General features: G+C 35.2%; 1 long non-coding RNA gene across 1 annotated transcript; it reads right to left on the minus strand.

Annotated features, from left to right (window-relative positions):
• On the minus strand, nucleotides 579–3051 carry LOC110271982. Its single transcript, XR_002362881.1, has 2 exons — nucleotides 1433–3051; nucleotides 579–809 (listed from the first exon to the last, which is right to left on the minus strand). It is a non-coding gene; the product is annotated as an uncharacterized LOC110271982 (long non-coding RNA).

An 18013-nucleotide genomic window follows, 5' to 3' on the forward strand; every position in this document is an offset into this window, starting at 1 on the left:
CATAGCCAATAATATAACACTTAATTACGATTCCTAGAGAGAACGACCCAAGATTTAAAACTCCCAGTTATTTTTTGTTGATTGTGACATTCTTATTTTAAACTTTGATGTTGGTTGATCGTTGGATTGAGACTATACTTGCAACGCTAATTCTATCTGAGGAAATTTCAAACCTACTTTGGACCATCATCACCTCTCTTTAAATAACCGGTATGTATATTTTTTTTTCATTTTTTTATACACCTTATTCCTTATAAAAACAAATCACACAGGCAAGGACGGATCTAAAAATTTTAATATGGAGGGCCGAATAGATGAACTTTTTTTTTCATTCCATACAAAGAATTAACATATAGTTATTTGAGTTAATTTTTCAAAAGATTTATCAATATATATTATAAATTATAATTTTTTTTATAATTTTATTTTTAATATGATAGTTACATAAAAGAAATATAACAATATCAATAGTACATAAGACTTGAGGGTATAATATTAAATTGGTTAAGTAAAAAGTATTAGTGCGTTAAATAATTAAGACATCAATGCGCACCATACCTGCCATGCAAACTCACACGTAACAAATAGATCAGATGTTGTACAGATTCAACTTCCTTGTTATACATGACACAAATATTATCATTTTGATCAATGATATCCAATCTACTCAAACGATTCTTTGTATTAACTCGGCCTACTAGCACAAACCAAGTAAACAGCTCAACTCGAGAGGGCATTAATCCTTTCTAGATTCTATTTGTGAACTTGTAGCTAAGGATATCATCCGTCAAAGTCTGTTCCTGCAAAACCTGCACAAATGAATTAGTAATATAAACGCTTTCCTTATCAAATTTTTAGACCACTCTATCTTGTATTCCTGCTATTAATCTCACAGCGTGCAGGATATCCAGCAATTGATTCAAGCTATCAGTCTCCCACTGGCAGAATTCCCTCTTCCATTGAAAGTTCCACACCCTTTTATAACTCCCTTTTATTTATTTTTTTTTAATTTACAATAAGTTTTTCATTACCTCAGTGGTTATTTTATTTTGCTAAAGTTGATTCGAATAACGAATCAAATTAGAAAAATATTTAAACATAATTTAAAATTCTAAAAAACCTAAAGATTGATCACCTTTAGGTAACTTATTTCACAAAGTATTATATCCAAAAACTACAAGATAAAAAATACGCCTAAAAATAGATAAATCAATGACAAAGAAAACGGCCTAACGAAGACAACAATATCATAAAAGTTATAAAACACCATGCTGGAAATTAAATAGCCCAGCGCCACCAAAATCCAGTTAAATGGATAAATAATTCCATAATTAATAAGACAAGTAGAGCAAAGTGCCAACCACATAAGAAACACAAATCACCTATAAGTTCCAAATAAATTAAAGTTCAAAGAAAAATTATAAAAACCTACTTGTCAATGATGTTAATAATCCTTCCATCCGCAGCTTGATCGGAAGCACCTACCTTGGAAAGGTCAAGGTTAGGTGCCAATAGCTTGACCTGCTTTTTGAGGGCCGCCTTGGCATTTGTCACGCAAAATGACAGCCTGAGTGATCAGGCATGCTTTGCTTTCCATGTCTCGCCCATTCTCTAAGAAAGTTTGAGTAAAGTCAAGGGGTTTTTCAAGTACTTTTGGGCCTTGGCCATGTCCACAAGTAGCAAGATCTCTCCATTAGAAAGGTGAGAGGTATGAATATTTATGGATTGGATCAGATTGAATATGATCGAAATCTTAATTCGATTTGCACTAAACTCATCGGATTAGATCAAATTCAATATCGGCATTTTTATTCTTGAATTCGACCTGTATTTGCAGATCGAATTGAATCAAATCGGATATCAGATATTTCTGTAAAATAAAAAATATTAAAAAATTTATTTCTATAAAAAACAAAGTCAATAATACTTTTTTTTTTCACTTGTAACAAATCATTTTCCATTAAAGACATGATACTTTTCTTCCTTTAAGTAGGAGCACATCTTTCTATATTTTTTTCAAATCTTGCTCTTAATAATGATTATTTTCAAACATAATTCAAGTAGTGTTATATTATTCATATTAGTTGTTGCTATCTATTAACTCTCATAATAATTGTCATGCTTCTTTCCTTTTCTATTTGCATGAGTAGCAACAATCTCTTTCATATCTTGGTCTAAATGATTGATTCTTTCTAAATCAAATGAAATAATCATACATATTAATGTCAATCCTAAAATTTTATAACACATAATTACACCATAAATTAGAATCAATTCTTAATCAATCAACCAAATGTTTGTATAATTTTTTTTTTTTTAACTCAAACAATCTTTTTCTTAATGACAAACATTTTAAAATAAAAACATTTAAGAAAAAGTAATAAGAATGGGATAACTTCCCTTTCACTCGCAGAAAGTTCTCACCCTGAATCCAGAGATTAAAGCTCCTCCTAAATATGTGCTATAATGCTTTTCAGCTGAAAATCAGAGTGTAGTAGAAATACAAACAAACAACAAACAATAATAACTATATAGCATTATGAGCAAGAGTAACAATTATGAGCAAGAGTAAGAAGGTGTAGCCAATGACACTAAAATCAAATCATCCCAAATAAACATTAACAGTAATAAGAAGTCTCAAAATAGTTTCAGTACTTCTAAAATATTACCACAAAATAATTAAGTCTCTTTATACCAATTTTTTCTCCTTTTGTGATTAAAGGAGGAAGTTAAGCACCTGCAAACATAGATTAGAGACAATAAAAATAGAAATATAGTAGTAGCAAAGAAAATATGAATTAGAAACAACACTACTATCACACGTCAAGACATACGTCGGCTTTCTTATCTTACTTATCTCCAAAAATTTTAAGACCTTCAGAATATTATTTGAAGAGGTAGAAACAACAGATGCAGCAAAACAATAGGTAATAACTTTTAAGCCATATAGATGGATGTGTGATAGTGAGCATGAGGTGAGAAAGGATGAAGCTTCCAAGAAGAAGAATGAAATATATCTAGATTATCTCCTTTCCTATCTTTCAAATTTTAGATAAATGTCAACTAGATAGTGATGGCCAAATTTTTAATTTAAAAAGCTACAACACCTCCAAATTATCTCTCTCTTATTGCTCATTATTCATTTTGTTTTTTGATATTTCACAAAAATAACAAGAACAATGAAAGATTATTAATAACAATGAGATCAGTGTTGGTTCATATGAGAATTAGCAAAGTCCATTTTGACAAAACTTATTTTATCCTGTAAAATATAAAACTAAAAAAAAAGCATAAGTATATCACAATAAATTAAAAGAATTAATAATAACATGGATAGTAATGAGAGAACTTAGGAGGGAATAATTAAATTAAAAAAATGCTAAAAAAACATAAAACCAAAAAAATTTCGTAAACTCAATGATCAACAAGTCACAGTAAAAACGATCTAGACCATAAACCCAATATTTCATCTTACTATGGTATGCCATCATAACAATCAGTTGCAAAAAAAAAAAATCTCATCTATCTATAAGAGAACATTTAAATATCGTGTTAGACCAAAAATTTAATTTAAATCAGAGAAGCTAATAATTTTTAAAGTAGTTTTAAGTTTGCAAAACCTCTCTTCAACTAAAGGTTTCATAAAAATATCAACTAGCTAATTTTTAGATTTAACAAATTGAATGCCAGTATTCTCATTGTGAATATATTCTTTAATAAAATAATATTTAACTTCAATGTGTTTTGTTCTAAAGTACAAAAGTGAATTTTTTGAAATTTTAATGATACTCATATTGTCACACATTAAAAGAATACTAGAGGCATTTAACTTATAGTCATCTAAGTTTTTAACCAAAGAACTTGAGAGCAACAAAAAGAGGCAACAATATACTCAACGTCAGTAATAGACAGTTGCAATGTTCTTTGTTTCTTGCTAGTCTACACGTTTAATGCGTTTCCAATAGTGCAGTAAATGCCGCTGGTGCTTCTTCTATCAACTCTATTATCTGCAAAATTAGCATCTAAATATCCAACTAAATGAGCAAATCTTCAAATCACGCGTATGCGTCAGTCACGCGCACGCGTCGCCATGTAAAGCTCCTATTCACGCATACGCGTCAGTCACGTGCACGCGTCGCTCCTCACTGCCATCTCCTTCGATTCTTGTACTGCAGAAACTCCATCAAATCCAGCCGAAAGCTACCTAAAATAAACAAAATTACAAAAGACTCAAAGTAGCATCCATATTGGCTAAAAGATAATTAATTCTTTATTAAACTCAACAAATTAGATGCAAATTCACTAGGAAAAGATAGGAAAAATGCTCACGCATCACAACACCAAACGTGAATTGTTGCTTGTCCTCAAGCAACAATAACTAATATAGGCTTAGGATGTGAATTTGCATGAGAATGAGAGTTCGATTAAGCTCATGTCTCTTCTTATAGTGGGGTTTACAACTGTAATCCTGAATAGTTTTGGCATCCCACTTTATCCTTTGAAGTTCAGAATGATTGGCATCCATAGGAACTCAGAATTCAGATAGTATTATTGATTCTCCTAGTTCAATATGTTGATTTTTGAACACAGCTACTTTATGAGTCTTGGCAGTGACCCTAAGCATTTTGTTTTCCAGTATTACCACTGGATACATAAATGCCACAGACACATAACTGGGTGAACCTTTTCAGATTGTGACTCAGCTTTGCTAGAGTCCCCAGTTAGAGGTGCCCAGAGTTCTTAAGCACACTCGTTTTGCTTTGGACCACGACTTTAACCACTCAGTCTCAAGCTTTTCACTTGACACCTTCACGCCACAAGCACATGGTTAGGGACAGCTTGATTTAGCCGCTTAGGCCAGGATTTTATTCCTTTGGCCCTCCTATCCATTAATGCTCAAAGCCTTGGATCCTTTTTACCCTTTTCCCTTTTAGTTTAAAGGGTTGTTGGCTTTTCTGCTCTTTTTTTTTTCGCAAGCTTCGTGTTTTTCACTGCTTTTTCTTGCTTCAAGAATCAATTTTATGATTTTTCAGATTATCAATAACATTTTTCTTTTTTTTCATCATTCTTTCAAGAGCCAAGAATTTTAACATTCATAAACTTCACTATCAAAAATATGCACTGTTCATGTCATGCATTCATAATCACAGAAAAATACCACCACATTTAAGTAAATAAGACTATTCTTAAAATTAACTCTATTTCTCATGCATTACACCTCCCTTTTCTTCTTTCTTTTTGATTTCAAGCTCAGTGGGTAATACATGAGGCATCTTTTAGAATTAAAGCTAATTAACAGAAAACTAAACTAGAATCTAGGAATCTAACTAATAAAGGATCATGCAACAACAAAGCAAAATAGCAAAAAACCGGAACATAATATAGTAAAAGCGGGAAGGAATATAGAATGAAAGGAACTCAACCACCTTAGTTATCTTATCGGTCGTTTTATTCTTCAGGTTGTGCTCCTCAGTGAAGATGATTCGCCTCCCTTTTGGTGCCATAGGAATAAACAGAAAACCCTTAAGCAAAGCGTCAACACCAAACGTAAAGGTTTGCTTGTCCTCAAGCAAAGAAGAACTGAAAATAGAAAGAGACAAATATTATTCTGAAAGAAAAAGAAAAGGATAAAAGAACAAGAGAGAATTAGGATTGGGAGAGGGAGAAGAAAGTTAAAGTTGGGCGGCGAACTAGTGTAGTTGTGGGGCGCAGGCGACGCGTACGCGTACGACACGTATACGCGTGGGTCGCGAAATTTACTTAATGACGCGTAAGCATCAGGCACGCGTCTGCGTGCCCTGAGTTTTGTGCGATTCGCGCGAAGCCAGCCGCGCGCACGCGCAACTCTCTGTTCGCGTGGCTTTGGGACCAATACTTGCATACGACGCGTGCGCGTCATGCACGCGCACGCGTGGATGGACATTTTTGCAAATGACGCGCACGTGTCAGGGACGCGTTCGCGTGAACTAATTTTGTGCTTCTAGCACACTTCCAGCCCCACACCAGCACAACTCTCTGCCCAATCACATATTTACGCCATTTTTTTCAAGTCACGCGTGCGCGTCAAGGCGAAAAGTGCAAACGACGCACACGCGTGGGTTATGCGTACGCGTGATGTGGCTTGTGCTTCCAGCATGCTTCCAGCGCTACTCCCGCTCAACTCTCTGTCAAATTGTATTTGTCACATACATGCATATGACGCGTACGCGTCAGTGACGCTTGCGCGTCGTGTGCTTTTTTTTTCGCCTGAGGTGTTCGGTTCCTGTGATAAAATAGCTGCATGATCAGAGAAACAGTAAAACTCAATAAAAATCAAACAAGTAAGAACTACTACTACGAAAAGTACTAAGGATACAAAATTATCGGGTTGCCTCCCGATAAGTGCTTCTTTAACGTCACTAGCTTGATGGTCAGTTCTGCTAGTTCAGCAGATGAGTGGACCTCTGGCGATCAATCTCGCCTCCAAGATAGTGCTTCAACCTCTGGCCATTCACTGTAAACTTCTTGTCAGAATTATCTTCCTGTATTTCCACATGACCATATGGTAAAGCTCTAGTAACCACAAACGGTCCTGACTACCGGGATTTCAACTTCCCAGAAAAGAATTTGAGCCTTGAATTATATAGAAGCACTCTCTGTCCTAGCTCAAAGACACTGATGGCAATCTTCTTGTCATGCAGTAGCTTGGTTCTCTCCTTATAGAGCTTGGCATTCTCATAGGCTGAATATCTGAATTCATCAAGCTCATTCAACTTAAACATCCACTTAATTCCTGCAGCTTCTGAATCAAGATTCAGGTACCTGATTGCCCAGTAAGCCTTGTGCTCCAGCTCAACTGGCAAGTGACAGGCTTTGCCATAAACTAACTGATAAGGGGACATGCCAATAGGAGTCTTCTAAGCTATCCAGTATGCCCAGAGAGCATCATCAAGCTTCCTAGACCAGTCCTTTCTTGAAACACTGACGGTCTTCTCTAGAATCCTCTTAAGTTCCCTGTTGGAAACTTCAACCTGTCCACTTGTCTGAGGGTGATAGGGGGTTGTCACTTTATGATGGACTCCATATCTATGCAGAAGAGAGTCCAGCTGTCTGTTACAGAAGTGGCTTCCACCATCACTAATGAGTGTCCTTGGGACACCAAACCGGCTAAAAATATATCTCTGAAGAAAGCTCATTACCACCTTGGCATCATTGGTGGGTAGGGCCACGGCTTCCACCCACTTGGACACATAATCTACTGTCACTAGAATATAGTTGTTTGAATGTGAGGGTGGGAAAGGTCCCATGAAATCAATACCCCACACATCAAACAACTCAACCTCAAGGATCCCCTGCTGTGGCATTTCATGGTTGGCAGGAAGATTCGTGGCTTTTGCACATCTGTCACAGTGCTTACAAATTCTCTTGAATCTCTGAAGAGAGTAGGCCAGTAAAACCCGCTCTGAAGGACCTTTGTAGCTGTCCTTTCACCACCAGAGTGGCCTCCATATTCAGAACCATGACAGTGTCAAAGAATCTGTTGTATTTCTTCATCTGGGACACATCTCCGGATGATACCATCTGAACACCTTTTAAAAAGGTATGGCTCCTCCCAAATGTAGTACTTTGCATCAGTCAATAGCTTCTTCACTTGTTGCCTACTGTACTCCCTTGGAATCAAATTCATGGCTTTATAATTTGTAATGTCTGCAAACCATGGGGCCTGCTGAATAAGGAACAATTGCTCATCCGGAAACGTCTCAGTCACAGCTGTGGGTGATTGTACTCCTGCTTCAGGCTCAATTCTAAAGAGATGGTCAGCTACTTGATTTTCTTACCCTTTCCTATCTTTTATCTCAATATCAAGCTCCTGAAGGAGCAACACCCATCTGATTAATCTTGGTTTAGAATCCTGTTTGGTTAGAAGGTACTTCAAAGCAGCATGATCAGTATAAACAATAACCTTAGAACCAAGTAAGTAGGACCTAAACTTATCAACAGCATACACAACAGCTAATAATTCCTTTTCTGTAGTTGTGTAATTCTTTTGAGCATCATTTAATACATGACTGGCATAGTAAATGACCTGTACAAGCTTACCATGCCTCTGTCTTAAAACAGCTCCTATAGCAAAATCACTAGCATCACACATTAATTCAAAGGGTAAATCCCAGTCAGGAGGAGCTATAATGGGAGCAGAGGTAAGGTTTGCTTTCAGAGTTTCAAAAGCATGCAGACAATCAGAATCAAAGACAAAAGGAACATCAGCAACCAACAGGTTGCTTAAAGGTTTAGCAATTTTAGAAAAATCAAATCTTCTATAAAATCCTGCATGACCTAAGAAACTCCTAACTGCCTTAACATTAGTTAGTGGTGGTAATTTTTCAATTACCTCCACCTTGGCTCTGTCAACCTCAATCCCCTTACTTGAAGTCCGGTGTCCAAGAACAACGCCTTCTGTGACCATAAAATGGCATTTTTTCCAATTCAAAACAAGGTTTGATTCTTGACACCGTTTCAAGACAAGAGATAAATGCTTAAGGCAGGATTCAAAAGAATTACCAAAAACAGAAAAGTCATCCATAAATATCTCAATAAACTTTTCAACCATATCAGAAAAAATTGAAAGCATACACCTCTGAAAAGTTGCTGGAGCATTACAAAGTCCAAATGGCATTCTCCTGTAAGTAAATACTCCAAAGGGGCATGTGAATGTTGTCTTCTCTTGATCTTGAGGGTCCACTGCAATTTGATTATATCCAGAATATCCATCTAGAAAGCAATAAAAAGCATGACCAGCTAACCTCTCAAGCATCTGATCAATGAAAGGCAAGGGGAAATGATCCTTTCTTGTAGCAGTGTTGAGCCTCCTGTAGTCTATGCACATTCTCCATCCTGTGACTGTTCTTGTAGGAATAAGCTCATTCTTTTCATTCTTGATCACTGTCATCCCTCTTTTCTTGGGAACTACCTGTACAGGACTTACCCAAGGACTGTCAGAAATAGGGTATATAATACCTACTTCCCATAATTTTATTACCTCTTTTTGGACCACCTCTTTCATAGTTGGATTGAGTCTCCTTTGTGGCTGCACAACTAGTTTAGCATCATCTTCAAGGAGAATCTTATGCATACACTTGGTTGGACTAATCCCTTTCAAGTCACTAATGGTCCACCCAAGAGCTGTTTTATGGCTCCTGAGCACTGAAATGAGCACCTCTTCCTCTTCAGACTTCAGAGAAGAGCTAATTATCACTGGATAGGAATCATTTTCACCCAAGAATACATATTTCAGAGAAGGAGGAAAAGGTTTGAGCTCAAGCTTGGGTGCTTCCTCCTCTGCTTTAGGCGTGTGAACCACAGCTTTCTGGGGTAGTGAATCATCAACTTCCATTAATTCATACTCAGAAATAGGATCCAAGATGTCATCAAGTACCTCAGCTTCCAGTACCTCTTGAACAAATGGTTCAACTACATCAATTCTCATACACCCTTCAGAATCATTAGAGTGCTTGAGAGCTTCAAAAACATTAAGGACCACCTGTTCTTCATTGACCCTCAGGGTTAATTCACCCTTTTGCACATCAATCAGAGCTCTACCTGTAGTTAAAAAGGGTCTACTGAGTATAATAGAGGGTTTTACCTCCTCTTCCATGTCTAATATAACAAAATCAACAGAGAAAATAAATGGTCCTACTTTAACAAGTAAATCCTCAACCACACCTATAGGTAATTTAATAGAAAGATCAGCAAGTTGAAGAGAAATACGAGTGGGTTTTACCTCCTCAATTTGAAGCTTTTTCATCACTGAAAGTGGCATGAGGTTGATGCTAGCTCCAAGATCATATAAAGCTCTCTGAATGTCAACATCTCCAATGGTGCAAGGAATGACAAAACTTCCTGGGTCTGGCATCTTCTCAGGAAGGGTGTGTTGAATAATGGCCCTACATTCCTTGGTTAACACCACTGTCTCTTGTTCCTTCTAATTTCTCTTGTGGGTCAATAATTCTTTCATAAATTTAGCATAGAGGGACATTTGCTCCAAAGCCTCTGCAAAAGGAATGTTGATCTGCAGCTTCTTGAAGACATCTAAAAATTTAGAGAATTGCTTTTCTTTGGACACCTTCTGAAGCCTCTGAGGATATGGCATTTTTGGCTTGTACTCAGGAGCCTTTGGCAACGTTGGATAAGTGTCAAGAGAGTCAAGAAACGGGTTATCTACACGTTTAGGAGGGGCGTGCTCTACATCTCCCTTCTTCTCCTCTGGAGCTCCCTTTTCAACTAGCTCTTCATTGGCCTTGGTCTCAGAGCCAGCTACTTTACCACTTCTCAACTGAATAGCCTTGCAATCTTCTCTTAGGTTCACCACTGTATCACCTGGAAATGTACTTGCAGACCTCTCAGGTATTTGCTTGCTTAGTTAGCCCATTTGCACTTCCAGGTTTCTAATAGAGGCTCTGGTTTCCTGCATGAAACTCCTTATCATCTCCCAATTAGAATATTCTTGGGATTTAGAATTTGCCTGCTGAGGTGGTTGTTACTGTTGAGACTGAAATTGGCGGTTATTGTAATTGTTCTATTGGAAACCTCCCTGAGAACTATTGTTGAAGTTCTGAGGTCTCTGAGGTTGGTCCCTCCATCCAAAATTTGGGTGATTTCTCCACCCCTGATTGTATGTCTTAGAATATGGATCATTGTTGGGATTCCTAGGACCACTCCCCATGTAATTGACCTGTTCAGAAGAGGGTTGAGCATAATCATAATTATCATTTTGCACAAAGTTACCTGTCATGTTATAAGAGATCTCTTGAGATGGATTTTGTGTGTTGATAGCTGAGACTTGCATGCCACCCATCTATTGAGTAAGTAAATTTAATTGCTGAGATATAAGCTTATTCTGAGCAAGAAGAGCATTAACAGCTTCTACTTCCAACACGCCTCTTTTCTGAGAGGTCTCAGAGTTCACAGGATTCCTGTTAGATGAGTATAAATATTGGTTGCTTGAAACCAATTCAATAAGCTCAATAGTCTCCTCTGGTGTCTTCTTCTTATGCAGTGAACCGCCTGCAGAGGTATCTAAGCTCATCTTGGACATCTCACCCAAGCCTTCATAAAAGATATCCAGTTGGGTCCATTTGGAGAACATGTCTGGAGGGCATTGCCTAGTCAGTAGCTTGTATCTCTCCCAGGCTTCATAAAGAGTTTCACCTTTTTTCTGCCTGAAAGTCTGAACCTCCAACCTAAGCTTAGTCAGCTTCTTTGGTGGGAAAAACTTAGTAAGAAACTCAGTACCAACCTTTTCCCAAGTATTCAAACTCTCCTTGGATTGGGAATCTAGCAATAGCTTTGCTTTATCCCTCAGAGCAAACGGGAAGAGCATGAGTCTGTACACCTCTGGGTTCACTCCATTTGTCTTCACAATATCACATATCTGCAGAAAATCATATATAAACTGATTTGGATCTTCATGAGGAAGTCCATGATATTGGCAGTTTTGTTGCACCAAGGTGACCAATTGTGGTTTCAACTCAAAGTTGTTTGCAGCTATAGGAGGCACCACAATACTTTTTTCATAGAGATCCGCAGTAGGGGCAGAATAAGAGCCAAGCACTCTCTTTTGTTAATCATCCCCATTCGGATTTTCCACATTGGCATTAATAGCATTATTATTATCCATAGTGGACTCCACAGCCTTGTAAAGTCTTGCTTGTTGCAAACGTCGCCTGAAAGTCCTTTCAGGTTCAGAATCAAAGTTTAAGAGAGGTTCCTTGTCTTTGTTTCTGCGCATAAACAAACAAAAGACAAGAGAAAAAAAATGGAACTCTCTACGTCATAGTGCAGAGAATTCCCAGCGAGGTAACATGAGTAAAGAGATAAAAATATTGAATAAAACAAGCACTAAAATTCAAAATTACTATTAAAATTAAGACTAATTTTTTTAAAAAATTATTAGATAAATTAAATAAGAAAAATTAAAATAAGACTAATTAGGGAACACCAAATTTAATTTCAAAAATTAAGAAAAAATAATATAAGATGCAATTTTATTTTTTTATTTTTTATTTTATTTATTTTTTTTAAATTAAAAACAAAAATAAAATAAAACTAATAGAATATAAAAATTAAAAAAAATAACGAAAAAGAAAAAAAAAAAAAACGAAGAAAAAAAATGAAAATGAAAAAAAAATAAAATAAAAAAAAAAAACTGACGAGATTTAAATAAAAAAAATTTCTAAAAGGAAAAAAAAGAAAACAGGGGACAGGGGAATGGGAACGAAAGAGAAGAAAAAAAAAGAAAAATAAAATAAAAATAAAAGAAATAAAAGAAATGAAAAATAAAAATTAGTAATAATAATAATAATAAAAAAATTAATTAAAAGAAAAATTATCTAATCTAAGCAATCAAACAACGAATAGTTGTCAATCACAATCAATCCCCGACAACGGCGCTAAAAATTTGGTGCGGTAATTTACAACCACAAACTAACCGACAAGTGCACCGGGTTGTACCAAGTAATACATAAGGTGAGTGAGGGTCGATCCCACGAGGATTGAAGGACTAAGCAACAATGGTTACTTGATTTACTTAGTTAGACAAACAGAAAAGAGTGTTTGAATATTCAAAGAGCATTAAACAGAAGACATGGAAATAATTAATTTGGGAATAAAATATGGAGAAGACAGTTAAGGTTTCAGAGTTATCTATTTTTTCCGGATTAACTTTTCTTACTAACTATTTTAATCATGTAGAATTTAATTTATGGCAAACTATATGTGACTAGACCCTAATTCCTTAGACCTTTCTAGTCTCCTCTAAAATTCATCCACAGCCAATTTCTTGGTCTATTAATTCCAATTAGAGTGTGATGATCAGATTCCAGTTTATATGCTACAAAAACTCTAATTACCCAAAAATAAAAGGATTATATGTCACGTACCCCGTTAAATCTAGATAATTAAAATTTAGAAGAATATGTTTTCAAGCTGTTGTTTAAGTAAAGAGCTTTTCCAAGTAATACAAGAACTCAAATAGAAAGAGGGTCATACTTCCGTTCCACCCAAATTCATAAAATAAAGAGCGAAAATAATTCTTAAATTATAAATCCATATATGAATTAAAATAGAAAAAGTAATAAAATCAATTCATATAAATAGACAGAGCTCCTAACCTTAACAGTGGAGGTTTAGTTGCTCATAATTCAGAGTAGAAAACTAGGATTGTAAATTGGAATGGAATAATGTTGTGGTTGGGATCCTTTTATATCTAGTCCTCATAATTTAAAATCTATTATATAAAACTAAAATAATATCTTTTCTCTCAAAAGATAATATTTGAATTTAAATTTGAATTAATTAACAGGTCTTCAGTTGATAGGTGGGGACCACTTGTTTTGTCCATTTTGCAGCTTCTAATCTGTATTTTCTGGGTTGGAAACTGGGTCAAAACAGCCCAGAAATCGCCCCCAACATTTTTCTGCGTTTTCTGCACGTGGCGCATGTCACGCGTACGCGTCAGTCACACGTACGCGTCGCTGGTCTTCTTCGCAAGTCACGCGGACGCGTCAGGTACGCGCACGCGTCGATGAGCAAATCTTCAAATCACGCGTACGCATCAGTCACGCACATGCGTCGCTCCTCGCTGCCATCTCTTTCGATTCTTGTACTGCAGAAACTCCATCAAATCCAGCCGAAAGCTACCTAAAATAAACAAAATTGCAAAGGACTCAAAGTAGTATTCATATTGGCTAAAAGATAATTAATTCTTTATTAAACTCAACAAATTAGATGCAAATTCACTAGGAAAAGATAGGAAAGATGCTCACGCATCACCGTCGCCGGCAAGTTTCGAAGAGAGAGAGTGCATGAGGATGAGGAGAAACTGGGATCGTCGATGTCGCCACCACTGCTGAGGGCCAGCCACCGCACCGAGTTTCTGCTGCCGTTAGGTCTGCTGTCTGGTCACCGGGTGTTGCGCGAGTGTAGCCGGAATCACTGCCGGAGCTACCGCCGCTTCGTTCTTGGTTTCTTTCTTTGTACGGTAAGTTTCTTTGCTTCGAAATCCCTTTTTATGGCTATTTCGATATATGTCGCTGAGATTTTGTGGTGTTAATTGCTATAAGATTGAGTTTCGGTTTATTATATGTTGCGATTAGAGTTGCTGTAGTTACTGTGAAAGTGGTTTGGAGTTGAGGTTGCAGCTGCCGAGGTTACAGGCCAAGAAGAAGGGACGCGCTCTATAGCTTTTGAGTTTCGACGAATTGAGGTAGGGGTGTTTTCTTAAATTCACCTTACTTTCAAGAGTTGTTATAAATCGATAATAATATGAAAAATGGATTTTATGATTACATGAGTTTTATGGTTAAATTGAACTATTTTGAATAGATGTGATTATTTATCTTATTGATTTATTGAATTATTGAGGATGCTGGTTATTCTTATTTGTTGATTTAGTTTTGTTGAGTTGGTTATTGTTGGACTGGTTTCTTGATTTTGTTTTCTGAATTATGTTAGAATGATTTGAGAAGTTTGGAGTTGATTTTGGTTGATTTATCGAAAATGATTATGAGAATTTGATATAAATTGAGATATGAAAATGATTTGATCATGTAAGCGGTTTGATTTTTTAATTGGTTCGATTTATTGGAAGCGATTTGAAAAAAGTTTGAGAAATGGTTTTGATGGGACCTGAGAAGGGTGGCAAAGTTCGAGTTTTAGGGGAGGTGCTGCCGAAATTTTTAGAAGAATTTTGAGAAATTTTATTTTGGTTAATTTGGATTGAAGAATTGTTTTATTTAATTTTGATTTATTTAAGAAAAGAATGAATTATGTTTGAGTTTAAATGATTTAGTTTTTAAATGAGATTAATTGTCGCTTCTCTAAAGTCTAGAGGCTTTGCCGAGGAATTTAACTAATAAATGATTTTTCTTTATCTTTTGAAAAGAGTTTAAATTCAAAAATGGTTGAAGTTAGCTAGAGGAATATGAGAATGATATTGAGAAATAGATTTAAAAATTAAATTGAATTTGATTAAGAGTTGAGACCTCAGGTAAGAGGCAGTGGCATTTTCCACTTACTCCAAGAAAGAGATGAAGAAGAAGAATGATGAAAACTGAGTTTGATTATAAATTTGAATGAGTATGATAAATGAGACATGGTTGAGGTTGATTGATGACAAGAATGTCCGTGTTTTTTCTCTGATTGTAAGGGTGACAGGGCACCTATTCCCTCTAATGGTAACGAGGCACATAATCCCTCTAATGGTGACAGGGCACGTATTCCCTCTAATGGTATTAATGGGCAACAGAGAGACAGTGTCCGGGTTAGCTAACAGACATATCGGCTTTGGCTATATAACCGACGAATGAGCTCATTAGCCGTAAGATAGGCATGCATCATATGCATTTGCATGCTTTGGTTGAGTTTGAATTTGTTTTGGGTTGCCTAATTGTTTAACTGTTATCTGAGCTACTTGTTGTGTTTTTCTTGTCTATTTTGCCTGTGCTTGCTCTAGTGTGGTACTTTTGAGATTGAGTTTTGGTGCTAAAATGATGATAAGTACTGATTGATTGCATGAATAGGCCGAAGGCCGAGTTGATTGATTTAATTTGGGCCAGAGGCCAGGATTGGTTAGTTCAGAGGTAAGTTTGTTTAAAATGGTTTCTTAGTAAGAGGTGAAATGTATGGAGTGCTGTTTTTATGCGACTTTTACTAGAAAAATATATAAGTTTTAAAATTTGGATAATGAACTGACGTTGACATTCACTACAACTGAAAACAGTTTTATTTAAAATATCTTCTTATAATAATTCTTTAAAATCCTCTACTGAGAACCAACGAGGACGATATTCTCACCCCCTACAGTTTTATCTTTTCAGGACGGACGAAGAAGCTTGCAGAGTTTTAGTTAAGTACTTAGATTTGCTGTTTCTATTTGTTTACACATGTTATAGATTTTTTCCTCGCCCTTATTATTATAATATTGTAAGAGAGATAGGGATTGTATGTTTTATATGTATATTATTTTCATAAGCTACTTATGTAATAAATTTTGTATATATGAACATGTTTGTTTGATTTTAAGTAAAAGTATTTTTCCGATTTTTCAAAGAAAACAATGATACGTTTTCGAGTTAAGGGCTTCTATTTTAGGTTTAATTACTCTACATGTCCCTATAGTTTTACTGAATTTTCAATTAGGTCTCTATATTTTTTTTCTTTTTAATTAAGTCCCTATACATTAATTTTTTTTTTCAATTTAGTCCCTATTAACGTTAAACGTCAAAAAAACGTTAGTGAATTGTAAAATTACTTGTATACCCTTAAGGACCCAATTGAAAAGAAAAAAAAAGTATAGGGACCTAATTGAAAATTTAATAAAACTATAAATATTTAATGATAGATATTCCTATAATCTCTTCTATTTTGTCACTATCATTCTTTTGCTTATTTATTATATACAAATTATACCAGAAATACCTTCTCTTTTTTTTTTTACTTTCAAAATACCTCATTTTAAGAACATACAAAAAAAAAGAATGGATAAAATGAAACAGAAATAGTAGTAATAAGTATATATAAAATTCAGTTTCCATCATTCAAGTATTCATTATGATCTTGTAACATTTTACATTTGTGTGGATTCATAGAATATAGTTTGTGTCTTTATCACATCATGGTACACTTTAAAAAATCACAAGGCTATGTAATTTGTGTTATTGAAATTTGAAATCTAAAAACAAAAATCATAGAAAACCATAAGGCTATGTAATTTGTGTTATTACAGCCTCCTACTCTCTGAACCAGCATAGGGATCAACAATAACATTGATAACAGCCGATTTCCAAGCCAAGAAGAATTCTGAAAGAGCAGACTTGTGTTCATTAGGTGTCCCAACAAGATAACCATTTCCACCAAAAGCTTCAATCAAATCATGGTAGCTTACTTTCAGAACAAAGAAGTTGGAGCAGGATCATCTTTGTAAAGTCCATTCATCTCTTCGGAGATTCTCCGGTCACACAGTCAAACGTAATGAATTCATCAAATAGTCATAACCTGCCATTTAATACAGAAATATAAATGATCAAACATATTTCAAAAAGAGGAGCACCTTCTCTTGAAGTAGCAACAGAACCAACATCATAATCCACAACCTCAAAACCATAAAAATCAATCCACAAAACTGCATGAACCAAAACAAGAGGCATGCTACAAGCCAAAGTCACGGTAAGATGAAGAGTTTAAGGGAGAGGTTGCTATTTTTGTAGTTCCATAATTTGTTATTTCTGTGACATTAAGAAAAATTTGTTCTAAGCTTAGTGTGCTACAGAAAGTGGCTTGTGAATATATATAAAATTTGGATCAATATATATATACCAAGTAAGTGATAGGGGAGTATGATCAAGTCTAAGAGAAAAAGCATATCGAAGATTTTTTATCCAAAGACTTGGATAAAGTATTGCAAACCAGCATTATGACAACAACAACAATCACCAATAAACAAATTTCATAATCAACAATAAACAAACTTTATAATCTAAATCTCCAAAAATAATGAATATTTTGTTGCAAATTCACAAAATTTGTAATAGTTCTTTAATCATGATCCAATCCAAACCTAATCAAAGAGACAGTGATATATAACCAAGAGCACAATCAGTATTACTTCCTAAATGAACAACATCGGTCATATTAATTCAACACATCATGTTACTCACAAGATCCCATTAAATACAATAAAAAACACAATTATTTCCCATAATTATCGGTCTATGAAATATTAAAAATAAATAATTTGGTATCACAGAAGCGAAATGCTTCAGCTTCCAGACAAATGAAACAATGAAACATCAAAATCGTTCCTTCGAGAAACCTAACAACAACAAAGCATCAAAATTCAAACAAAAAAATACTTCCAAATTCCAATCAAACTATTATCATTAATTTATTATATTCAATCAATTTTAAAATTAAAAAATTAAATAAAAAAAGAGGTGAGAAACGGAACTGACACTCCTCCGACGACTCCACACTCCAC

This window comes from Arachis ipaensis, chromosome B05 (genome assembly GCF_000816755.2).
Source record: "Arachis ipaensis cultivar K30076 chromosome B05, Araip1.1, whole genome shotgun sequence".
NCBI classification, from domain to species: Eukaryota; Viridiplantae; Streptophyta; class Magnoliopsida; order Fabales; family Fabaceae; genus Arachis; species Arachis ipaensis.